The 13,381-nt window shown below is 42.4% G+C and overlaps 1 protein-coding gene across 1 annotated transcript in view; it reads left to right on the top strand.

Annotated features, from left to right (window-relative positions):
• INSRR (insulin receptor related receptor) overlaps window positions 1-13,381 on the top strand; it is a 736,218-nt gene that overhangs the window by 721,180 nt on the left and 1,657 nt on the right. The gene's annotated exons all lie outside the window — the stretch shown is intronic.

Raw genomic sequence — 13,381 nt, 5'->3', positions numbered from 1 at the left:
ACCACCGAGATAAAAAGCCCATCCTTTTAAAATTGACTGCTCTAAGGGCCTTACTTGCTAGATGGGCTATATCCTCCCACTCCTGACCCGAGAAGGAACAGTTGGTTTCACGGGTTATTTTGCCCAGAACTTCTTCAACCAGGGGGGACTAGTTGAGTTAACGCTTGAATATCATCTCCCTTGGATTGTTACGCAAATATTCTGATGGCTTTAAAATTTAAACAAAAATCACAAAGATTTTAAAAGTGTGCCACCTATACATTTGGCCCAGTCTCCCTTTGTCCGGAACATTGGGCATTCAAACCAGATTGCTTATAGTGATATTAATGTGGTATTGATTTAGCAGAAAATAGAGAGAAAAAAAACAAAATAAACAAGCATTGGCAGCGTCTTTTGGACCTTTTGACTTTGCCAATACTGTTTACTGAAGCAGCACAGCCTTACCCCCCCCACTCAAAAAAAAGTGCAATGACGGCACTCCTGGGTGCTAGTTGTATCATTCTGTAGACAAGTTTCTCTAGGATTATATTGGTGCCATTTTCTTTTCTTTTTTTTAATTTACCAATGCAAGATGGCAGATTTCACTTGAATTGGTAAATAAAACAAGCACTGCCTAGGCAAGACCTAAAAATACTTTTTTTCCACAAACGTGCAAATAGAAAATAAATATCTCAAGGGTTGGGGGCTAATGAGGCAGTGGGTTAGGAAGGAGGTGAAAAGCAGCACACGAGAGGAAGCAACACGATATGTGAAGTGCATTTTAGCTTGGTGCGGAACAGTACACAAGAAGATTAACACGGGGTGAGGAGAGAAGCGCATGAAGAAGAGATAAACACAGAAGTTTGGGTGGGAGAAGTTCCTGAAAGAGAGAGCATACAACATACAGGGTAAAGAGCAACACATAGCGCACAGGGAGAAGCACAGGAGGAAGAGATCTGGAAAACACACCCACTCTCATGGAGTGTTTAACCAAATATTAAAAAGTACTTTACTAAAAGTGAGTAGTCAGTCCATCAAAAGAATGGTAAAGGGGCTATTTCCCAGAAAAAGGACAAACACGAGAAGAGGAATGTAAGCCAATATAAGCCAACAAATAGGAAGCAATAAAATGAGTGACAATAATGCCACGAATGGCAAGCAGTGAGTGAGCTGAAATCCCACTGTAAGTTGTTGGTAAGCCCACAATAGGTCTTTAACAACCAGACGACATGCGTTGTTTGGCAGGTGAGGCCTAAATAGGAATGCAATAATATTAAATAAAAACAAAGTCACACAATAGAATTCATTGGAACCTTATTCTCAGTGTAAGATAAAAATCTCCAGAGAACATGCTATTTCTCCCTCTGAACATATAAGCTGCTCCTGAGTGCACAAGCAGAATTAGGGTTTTCTTGGCTTGAGCATCATTAAGCCTCTATGGGCAGAGGCATCTTACATTGAGCTCAGATAAACGTATTGTCCTAATCAAGAGGACAGACAACCAGGTATGCTCCTTTTCCGTAAGTTTATTCAGTGTTTCTTCGCAGCGAACTGCCAGTGGCACACGATTGAGCAACTGTCCCAATGGAAACACTGCGACATGTGGAATGCCACCATTATCACATCAAGCTTCCATGAGCCACATACTAGAACTCTACTTACTGAACACAACATGTAGGAAAGTAGGAACTGCTTCTTATCGTTACCCCCACTTTTTGCTTGATGTTGCACTGTTTTAACTAGTCTGACTGGGATCCTGCTAATCAGGACCCCAGTCTATCTGCTTTCTCCCTTAAATTGTCATACATGTACTTTCGTACACTCCAGATTGGATACTGGGGTACCCTTATAAGTCCCTAGTATATGGTCCACATATACCAAGGCCAGAGGCCTCCCATGGGCTAAAACATGTATTATGCCACCCATGAGAGGCCATGGAAAATGGAACTACAGGTCTGCTACTGCAACCTGTGTAAGCTGGTGCTTGCACCACTTACTTAGATATAGGTTCACTATATCTATTGGTCACTACACTTAAAACTTATAAGTCACCCCTAAAGCAGGCCTGATCAATCCTGAAGGCAGGGTGCTGGGTTTTTAGTGAGAGGGTGCCTCTGCATGAGCAGAGCCCCTCTGCAGCCTTCAGAGACCATTCTCCCGGGTTGTCTGTGACCCAGCCGGACATATAGGTAGATGTGCATTATAACCTCGCGGTAAATGCGATCTCAAAAACGGCTGTATAGAAACATATTGTGTTTGGTATCAAACACCTTGGAATCATATCTCCACACCTACTGGTGTGGAAGGTATGATTCCACCATTCAGAAGCAAGCTTCCTGGGGTCACTGGTCAAACCAGTGTCAGCCTTCTCGACCCGGACAGCACAAAATGGATGCTACCGACCAGAGACCCATTTCTGCCCTCCTGTTGCTGAGCCAAGCCCTAGCAGAGGAAGTCAGCGCAATAGGAATCCTGTCACAGGGAGGTGTGACCACCTCCCAGACAGGATTTAGTGTACTGGGGCTGGGTGGGTGCACTGAGCATGCCTGAAAGTCTAACTTGGGGCACATTTGTTGTCCTTGTTCAAAGTCCAACTCAAATCAGTTCTGGGAGCCATTGGCTTGCATGAAACTGGAGAAAGGATATGGGTATAACCACCCCGAATCTGCCCAACCCTCTCCTGTGGGTACAAAAGGGCTTACCTGGCTGTAAGACTTTAGATTTTTTGTGGACAAGATTCTATAAGAAGAAACCACTGACACTCGACAGTCTGGACACTCTGGACTTTGCTGGACTTCGACTGGGCCTGACTTCATCTGCCTCTCCCCAAAGCTTTGCCTGTGCCCTTGCTCCATACAGGCTCTGTGCAGGACCTGTGGTGCACTAATGACAACTGAAGAATCTCCCTTGGAGGGAAGGAGTCACTCCCCTGCAACTGCAGCACCGTTATGCAACTGACTGGTCTGCTGCTCCTGCAGACTCTGAAGATTTCATCAATACAGGAGGTAGACTTTTGAAAGTCCCCAAGGTTGATCTGCCCTCTCAGCAAGTTTGAGGCCAGTATCCCTCGTGGGGACTTCATGACCCAAACACCTGTGCACTGCATCCATTTGCAGTTGCATATGCTTGTTGGCGATTTCTGAGCTTATGCATTGGACTCCAAGTAGTCCTGACCCTGAGCAGTATTTGCACCAAAGAACACTGGCCTCCTCACACCAAGTGCTCCGTGGACTGATACTTTGCAATGAGGGTCAATTTGATTTCTGTTGGTCTTTCCTGGTTGTTCCAGATATCCTCTGACTCCCCATTGCTTGCTGAGTCCTCTGGACGATGCTGGTCCACACCGTAGCCTGCTTGATCTTCCAGTGTGGGTTGCTGTTGCCGAGGCATGTTGGTGCTCCAGCCGGACACCAACCCCTCAGCACTCGACATCCTTTGTGGGACAGCTCACCTCTGGCTCCTGGTCATCCTCGACATCTCCTGGTCCTCGTGGCTGCAGAGTCAAGCATCCCTTCTTCGCACCTGAAGTCCCCGACATCAGCAGGCATTCTTCTATCGAGCTCCTGGTCACTCTGAAGTGACCCAGCTCTATCCCCTCTACTTTCAGGTTCCTTCCTTCCAGAATCCAGGCTTGGTTTCCTCCAGACCCTTTTCACCTTCATGGACGCAGTACTTCTTCACAGTCCTCCATTGAGAACGACAGCGGTTTAAGACACCACTCCAGACCTATGCACCTGGCTCCTCTGGGATAGGTAACTTGGGTACTTCGATATCCACTGGGGGGTGGCTCTCCAACCTCTTAAGTTCCAAAGGGTTTGCTCAAAGTCCTCCTACAAGGGTCCTAACCAACCATGGGCGAATTTTGCAAATCTCGCGTTCGCGAATTTTGCGGATTTGCGAACTCGCAATCCGCAAAATCCGCGAATTCCCGCGAATTTGCGGATTTTTTTTTTTTTGTGTTCGCCCGTGTTTCTGCCAGTTCGCGAGGGTTTTTACAATTTCGCAATTTGCGAACTTACCTGTCGGGTCGCAAGTTTTGCGAACTTGTTTCTACGTGTCCAGCCTGTTTGGGACACTCTTCTTCATCACTGCCACTCTCTGTCACCACTGCCACTCTCTGACTACTCATGCCACCCTCTGGCCCACCCATGCCACCCTCTGTTTCATCACCACACCCTCTGGTTGTCCAGTGTACATTATTTTCGGCAAAGCAAAGCACACCTTCCCTGCCTCAAGTGACCTGAATTAATTTGGGGCTGATTAATGTGTCACAGAATATTTTTTTAGCTGGCACCTGCTTCCTTAGTGCGCCCTGATTAGTGATCTTTTGCACTTGCTAAGTGCTTTCATTGTTGCAAAATTAGTTACAACACCTGCCCTGCCCCAACTGACAATAATGAATTAGGGGCTGATTAATGGATTTTAACTTCCAGCCTGGCTCCTGCTTGTCTCCCTTAGCTGTAATTCAGGACCTTTGTGGCATATGTGTAACTATTCTGAGGTTCAGAGCAGGGTCACATAATAGTTGCAACTGGCAACTGAACTCTGGAGGGGCCCCTCAGGAAGCACTACAGGAAATGGCTACTAATGATGAGCCTGAACTTTTGAACCTGGTAAGTAGTTTCAGTTTTGCTAAGATCGTATTTCTGCAATTTAGCACTTATTCGCGGGGCGCGAAGTTGTACTGGGAAGCCGCGAACTCACACGAACAGTGCGAGCAGTGCGAGCAAAATCCGCTGCTCGCGGATTTGCGGATTTTGCGGGAGATTCGCGAATCTCGCGGATTGCGAATTTCCTGAAAATCCGCAAAATCCGCGAGCGAAACGGATTTTCCGCCCATGCTTAGTCCTAACATTTTAAAACTGTAACCGTGACTTCCCCATACAATTGTACGGAGCCTGCTGTCTTGTTAGCACACTGCACCCATCCTCTATGGGGTCCCTATCTACTCATCTTAGGTGGTTCCTCGGGGTCCCAGTGATTCAACGTGCTCTATACTATGTCTTGATTCAAGTCGTGATTGTTATACCACTATTTTAGTATATGGTTTGGTCTCCCCCTGGGATCCACTCTGTATTGTGCTACTTACAACTGTTCTATTGATCTCGTATTGTGTGCCTGGTGTACTATCCTTGTGTAGAGGATACTAGAGTGTTATATTAATAAATACATATTTTTTATATAACTACTGTGTGGTTCTCCTTTCATTTGATCACTATAGGAGGTGATATTCTGGTAAAACAAGCTGATTTACATTCTTTCAAGATTAAGCCTGCAGGCTGCTCTCCACAGAAACCACTAGGATAGCTTTCTAAAGGTTATCTTTGACCTCATACATGACAAGGGTCGTTTGGACTGGTGCAAGGTGCCCACTTTAATTAGTGGACAGCATATACCAGGCCGACTTCTCACACTACATAGCTCTTTCCTTTTCAAAACAGCAATATGTAAACCGGGAAAAACAATTCTCATCATGTAAAATATGTCACCACTAGAAAATACATACTAACAAGAAGGCAGAATAAGGGGAGAAATATGAGAGAATGAAACACGCAAAACTGAAAAACTTAATGTAATCACACAGTAGCGCTTATAAAATTGAAAATAGACACGTATATGACACTGCATTAGAAAATAACATGAAAAGCTACATTACTATCAAAAGTGCAAAGGTACATTCCTAAATAACATGAAAATGGACATCACTCTCTAAAGCGCAATGGTAGATTCCTCACTCTACCCTCACGCCTCAACAGAGTTTCTTGTTCCATAGGTGCTAAACACCGATTGCAATCACAAGAACTTTTTCTCTCTCTTCACACCTTCCCTGTTCACACCCCTCTCAAAGTCCTTCATTCTCACTACATTCTTTCCATTCTACCATTGACCACCCTGAACTCTCACACTACCTCCTTTAACATTCACGGCTTTAACGGCAACACCAAATTTGCTACTACATTTAGCTACACGTACAGGTTACCAGGCACGCACCATATCTCCCACTTTGATATCTAGTACTTTGACCCGGTTTCTTTCATCAAAATTTTGTTTACTCTAGTCCCGACTTTAATATCCAAGTCTTTGCTCATATTCGTCTTCACCCACTTATTCATCCATGCCGGGCAAAAAGCAAGTGGTGGCCTTCTTTCATATAGTAATTCAAATGGTGAAACGCCTGTCGTCGCAAGAGGAGTGGTACGATAAAACCACAGCTTACTCCTTACAGCATTGGCAACAACACACTTATTGGTCTTAGCTCATTGAATGCACTCCCCCAACACTCTACTTATCTGCTCAACTAGCCCATTCATTTGGGTAGCATACAGTGAACTCTTAAGAAGCTTCACACCATTTGCTTCCAAAATCACCTCCACTTCATTAGCGACAAACTGCACCCCATTATCTGATACTAGAATGGCTGGAAATCCCTCTTTCAAGAAAGCTTCTTTCAGAAATTCCTCTACCACTTTAGATGTCACTTCACTGACAAATTTCACCTCAGGCCACTTATTGCAATAATCCATCATGACTAGTGCAAATTTTGAGGTATTATCCAATGCATGAAAACGTCCTACAATATCAATTCCAACTTTTCCCAGGGCCCCTAGTCAATTCAATAGGACATAATGGGGGAGTTCTTACTTTCATAGACTTGTCACAGCTCAAACAAATTACACGCTCCTTGATGATTTTATCAACCTTACGATCCGTAGTAGGCAACCAAAAACATGATCACAACATTTGTTTGTCATAGTAGCACCTAAATGACCTTCAATTGTGCCTATAATTTTAGAATTTCTCAATGAAATTGGTGGAACAAATTTGTCCATTCTCATGAGTAGTCTATCCTCCACAGATGATTCCTCTGCAAGTGTAACAAAAGTGTCAAGATCAAATTCAAGATTCCTTTATTTTGGCCAACCAAGCTTGACATATCAAGTAGGCCTGCAATGGAGGCAGATCTATGGATGCCACAATACAGTCCTCTTTGTTCTAATCAGTACACATACCTGCATCCTTTTCTTCATACATTGGTGAGCATGATAAAAAATCTGCACAACGTTCTCCCCTCTTGGAATGTACTCTGGTGCAAAATCAAATTGCAACAATTTTGTAGAAAGCCTAGCAATATGGAGTGTAAACCCCTTAGAATTTCTCACACTCAGAATGTACACTATAAAAGCTTAAGATCAGTTTGAATCACAAAACGTTTACCTCACACACAGCTCCTGCACTTCATTACTGCCCACTAACACACTAACACCTCTTTCAATAACTAAATACTGCTTTTCAGTATCAGACAAAACACGAGAGGCATAACCAATAGTCCTGGTCTGCGCACCCTTCACTTGAGTAAGCACAGCTCTCAAGCCAACATTGCTTGTATTGACCATGAGTACACAATTGAGATCAGGATAAAAATTCTTCAGGACCCTAGAAGACAACCATTTTTTTCCATCACTCAAAAACTTCCTGACATTTTTCACTCCATACAAATGCAACTCCTCTCTTCTACATACAAGACAGAGGCCGTAATTTCATTGCATATTTGTGAATTAATCTTGAGTGAAACTCACACAAGCCAAGAAACGACTTCAATGACACGTTATCCACAGAGGGTGTAGCTTGTGCGATATTTTCAACCAATGCTGGGTGGGGACCAATGCCTTCGCTAGTAGCACAGTGTCCCAAATATTAAATTTTGTCTGTAAGGAAAACACACTTGTACCTCCTGAGTAACACTTCATTTGGATCAAACCTCTTCAACACTTCATCCAATGTCTTGCTATGAGGCTGACGATCTAGGGCAAAAATCAATATATCCTAAAAAATAGAAATTCTATGCACACCTTTAAGCATGTTCACCATCGCTCTTTGAAAGATGGAACCCACGGAGGTCAACCCAAATTGCATCTGACAATATTGATATGTCCCAAAAGGAGACACAAATGCTGTCAGATGCCTTGACTTAGCCTCCAACTCTACTTGATGGTAAACTGAGGCTACATCCAGCTTAGAAAAGATTTTCGCTTCCTTTAATCCTGCTAATAACTCTGAAATGTTGGGCAATGGGTGAGCATCAACCCAGATCTCATGGTTTAAGCAACAAAGGTCAACACAAACTCACAACTCTCTATTGTGTTTACATGCCACCACCAAAGGTGTCAACCACAATGAGGAATCCACTGGCTCAATGTTCCCCTATTTTTGTAATGTGTCCTATTCTTGGAGAAGTATGGCTCAATGGTTAGAGCAGCAGACCCTGATGCAGAGGTCTGGCCCCGGGACCAGGGTTCAATTCCCGCCTCGGCGGGTCTTGGGCTCAATTTCCTTGGACCTGATAATTCTCGCCTCGGTGCCTATTCTAATCATGGGTCCCACTCTGCAACTCTGGGCAATAGCTTACTTAATCTCCACAACGGCCCCAACAGCGCTGGGATACCTGGCTTTACCTTGGGGGTGCCCAGGAGTGGACAATTCACAGGGAAAAGCCAGGAAGGGTTCCACAGCGGTATGCGTTACACCGCCAGGACACCCCAGTTTGGTTATTAGTGCGCTTTACAAGTACAAATTACATTTACATTTACATTCTTTTACTAAATTTGAGCGAACACTAAAGGGTATGTTCCTAAGCTTATTTTTACAGGTCTTGCTCCCTCCATCACTGCAATTCTATGTTTAAAGTATTTGGAATTGGAAGCATCTGGGGGTCAAGTGTTCTTAAACAGCCTCTGGAGACTTGGGATTTTCACAGAGGCATCTGGAGGCCCAGGCATTGTTAAGAATCTAAAGGCCAGGCATCCTAAAGCTGCCTCTGGATACCTAGGCATGCTGCAGACTCCAAAAACCCTGGTGTTCTAAACCCTCAAGGATTCTAGGAATTCTGCAGACTCCAAGAGCCCCGGTGTTGTAAAGCTTCTGGAGTCCGAGGCACCTCATGTGCCCAGATCTGCCATTTACAGGTCTATATATACTTGTCTGGGGATGTTGAGGAGCTGGAGCACCACTAAAGTGTCAGGAGATGCAGGCATATTAAACACTGCTGGGAGAAGCACACCAATGCATCTGAAGGCTCCACACAGTAAGGTCAATAGAGACACATGGAAAGAAAAAGGTGGGAGGTCCACTTTTAAATCCAATATAGGGCAGGGGAAGGTACTTGAAACAAAGAAGTCCCTAACTCCTAGTCATCAAATATGACTCTTAGACAAAGATTAATTAAACTTCACATGTATTAAAGCTTAAGAGAACCACTAGTGCCACAATCATGAGAACATCAATTTAAATAAATACCAGTAAATTATAAAAACAATCACAAATTTTTTCTAAAAATACATCATTTATTTAGTACAATACATTATTATGTGCAAAATGTCATAAAAACACATTAAAACATATCATTTGTGAGAACAGTTGTCAGAAAAACATTTGTCGACACAGAGTTTCCGTTGTTGGGTTATACTCCTTCTTCAGGACAGTTTTTCTCAAATTGTAATAGGAAAGACACTACAGTACACTAGAACTCTCACTTCCAGTTCTGGGGTCATTGAATATACACCATGATTATGGAGAACCACTATCCTCCTTATTAAAAACAACCTTAGAGTATCAAAATTTCGCAGTGTATTTATGTACACTGGAGCTACCATAATCAATGTTTTTTAAGGGTAAACAATATTAATTTAGAGCCAGTTGCTGCATGCGTAATTGGATAGGGGCATGTGTCAGCAGTGCGCAAGTTTTCAGGGCTTGTCCTCCTTTTGTAGTTTATCAATTTACCATCCAGTAATTTGAGTGCGGCCTCCCTGCTCCAAATGTACAGCTTCCGAGTGAAAATGATCATCTTGAGCATCATGCGATCCCGTCAAAATCAACATTGTTCTTTCTGTAATGAGGTTGCACTCTAAGCATAGACTCCGGGCTCCTTTGAGATTAGACCCGTAATGGCAGATTTGTTGCTATATTCTCTCCCAGTTATGTCCTTCATAGAGTCCCTTTTTGCAATTGGGGTTTTAAAAGATGCACGCTCCTGCGCGGTATCAGTAACCCAGTTTTGTCTTAATATCGATATCGACATTACAGAAAGAACAATATCGATATTGACTGGATCGCAAGATGCTCATTGTTTATATTGGAGAGCATTGACCAAATAAGGGACAGGACAGAGAGAAATGAAGATACATTATAGAACATACTGCAGGAACCGAAGGAGGCCTTGCCCCTAAAATATTAAAAGTGATGGTCCTTACCAGTAATAGGATTTTATTTGACTATGTGCAATTTTTAATCGTAAGAGAGTCAATATTATAGTCTTGAAAAAGATGGAGGCATAAGATAATCCATCGAAACGCGTTGACGCCTAGTTTTCTACATAATCTGTGAACAAGGGCGGTGGTTAAAGTGTATAAACTGTGAAGTACCAAGTTCCACGAATTGGATATTGTTACATCACGGATGTGTATTTGTAAATGACATACTGTGCTTGTCTATGTTAGTGACTCTCCCTTTTAATTGCTATTGTTTTTAATGTTTAGTGTAATTATATTGAGATTAGATTTGTTAATGAATTATGTGATGAACCAGAACATTAGCTAAGGTATGAATTATAACTGCGTCTCTCTTTTTTTTAAGAATAAATATTTTTGTATTTTCTCATTTGATTATCTGGTCTGGCTATATGTTGGCTATATATATGGTTCAATCTTCTGGAGTACGGATGAATGAAAATAGAGGTGAAATATCAGGCTTGAATGCTACGTACGGAGTGGATGTTGTGTAGCTAATATAATCTGGCTGAAAGAATACCGCTTTTTTAACACTATATAGTGCCCTATTCCTTTGGCCTTAAGGGGCTTCTCTTTACTTTTTACAGAAGCCAAAAAACAGGTTCATGTAAGCCTTTTGAGGTATATGCACATATTTATAGATTACTATGTTTATTAGAGACATTTCAGCCATAAATAATGGGAACCTGTTAGAGGAAGATGTAACTGAATCTGAAGGTACAATCGTAATGAATAATTTGGGGACTCAAGAATTTAAAGTACTGGGAAAGTTCAGTAAAGATGTTTTACCCATGACACGCTTTGGCTTTGACATGTCTGTAGGCTTACATACGCTAAAACCTCCTAAAAGCCTATGGAGGCCCTGGAACAAATACCCTCAGGTAGGGTAAAGAGGCTAAAGCCTTCGCAGACCCCAGAACTGCCAACGCTTCTACAGTTCGGGGCCCAGTAAACCCTCTATGCCTTTAGGCATGCAAAGCTTTCTTAGACTTCAGATACAATTATGTCAGTAAAGATCTAGAAATTCTAAATCCAGAGTGTCCAAGTATTCTAATAGACTTTGAGACTGTCATTTTAAAGAATGTAAAGGCAAAAACCTGCTAGAGTTACTGGCATGCAATGTACTCGTAATACTATGGAGCTCAACAGCTGTAGCCTCTACGAGGCACATGAATGCCTCTTGTAATAAAATATCTTGCGTTATAAGTCATGGCATAGCAAAGTCTGCGGAGGCATTATAACACTACGTCCTGAAGAGGTATAGTAAAGCTAATGGAGGTCACACCATGGTAAAAACTCTGAAACATGCAAAGTTTATGTCGCCGGTGTTTATAATTTGAACTTAATCACTCCGGTAATATCAGGGTTCAGCTCACCAATGGGGCTACGAATGCTGAGTTAAAGAGCTAAAACCGTGTTGTTTGATGGTACCCTTGTCATGTTGGTGCCAGGATCCTTGAATCCTCCTCATACTATTCAGAACATGTTGGTGCCTGGCTAGTAGTGCTTAACACAGTGATGGTCCATCAGAATTTGAAAAATATAAACCAGGTTAGGACATATGTTTGGTTTGGGTGGCAGAGGTTTCACTAGTACTGTAATTGGGTAGGGCACTGTCATCAGCTGATATCACTCATAAATGGTGATATAGTGATTTGGGTGAAAGTGGTGTATTCCTTGAACCCGAAGACTTTGGAGAATAGTTCATTAGTGACTGTTAAGATCCTTTTGGCATGTCGGAATAATGGATTAATACATCACTGAGACATGGTCAATTGGACTGAGGGTGTATTTTGAGTGAATCAGGCCTTGGACTTTCAAATGAACCCACACCATTGTGGCGTACCACCACACCGGGGAGATAAATGGAAGAAAGTAATTTTCCACAAGTAGGTCAGTTCAGTCTAGACTGAGAGGACATACTGAATAGCATTCTGGCATGGGACGGCATGCCCATCATACTCAATGTTCTGAGCAAGAGAGAAAACTATGCACAGTACACCAAAGAGCAGCATTAATGCTCTACTTTCCATTCCCCTGTATTTAATATGTGGCATGTTCCTTAGAGGAATGAGTAGATCTCCATCAGTCCACAAAATGGATATGTGGGGACTTCAGTTACTTTTGTGAATGTCAGTTAAACCTTTCAGCTAGATGGATTAACCAATAGCAGGGCAAAGAAAGGCTCTCTTCCACAACAAATTGTTCCATTACTCCCACAAATTGGGTGCGCAGCTCCATGATACAGATGGTGGACATCTTAGAACTAGACCTAACAGACACATATACATTAAATCTCTTTTAGAGTTGTTTATTCTTGGAGTGATTTGGCTTTAAACAATTGTGGATATAATTTAAAGGCACATAGAAGACCCCTTAACTGGGATGCCATACACTTACGGCTCCAGATGATGTGGCTTATGGAACTCTTGGGAGGCACAGTCCTCTGAAGCCCATGGAGATCCAGGTACGCTGAAATTGCATGTATCGTATTGCACCTTGAAACCAAAGGTCACTCCATTTGTGGCGTATTTCATATGTTAAGATCTATGGGGTACATGGTGTGTTGTTCCTTGGAACCCTGAACACTCTGAAGACTGTAATCTGGTATGTTAGGGGAGGAATATCGAGTGGTCACAATATCATGACCAAAATATTGAAGAGATAAGGTCACAGAGTGAGGTACAGATTTACTACTCTTAACTCCACATCTATGCATCATAAAAATATTGGTTTCTTCAAGATATGTAGAAATGGAGCTAGGTATAAAAATTCTATACATACTTACCTGATGGTATTTTGGTCCTCTATATTCTGGTCATGATATTGTGACCACTTGATATTCATTTTGCTACATTTCAAACCCACTTTGCTCTAAATACAGAGGCCTGCAAGAGTATCCATAGACATGCACTAAATCCTCTGGATTCTGAAGCCTCCTTTCCTGGGAGTGTGCGGGCTACACAAGTCAATGTGAGACCTAGGTAGGAAAATAAAATGTAAATGGGAAGCCAGAGTTGCATCCAAGCTGATACAATGATGAACTAATTATTAATTCATATAATTGGTAAAATACGCATGTGTTTGAACTGTTTAAACATACAGCTCTTTCTTAA

This window comes from Lissotriton vulgaris, chromosome 12 (genome assembly GCF_964263255.1).
Source record: "Lissotriton vulgaris chromosome 12, aLisVul1.2, whole genome shotgun sequence".
In the NCBI taxonomy this organism is placed as follows: Eukaryota; Metazoa; Chordata; class Amphibia; order Caudata; family Salamandridae; genus Lissotriton; species Lissotriton vulgaris.
Note: the sequence above shows the minus strand (reverse complement) of the source record. Positions and strands in the feature narration are given on the sequence as shown.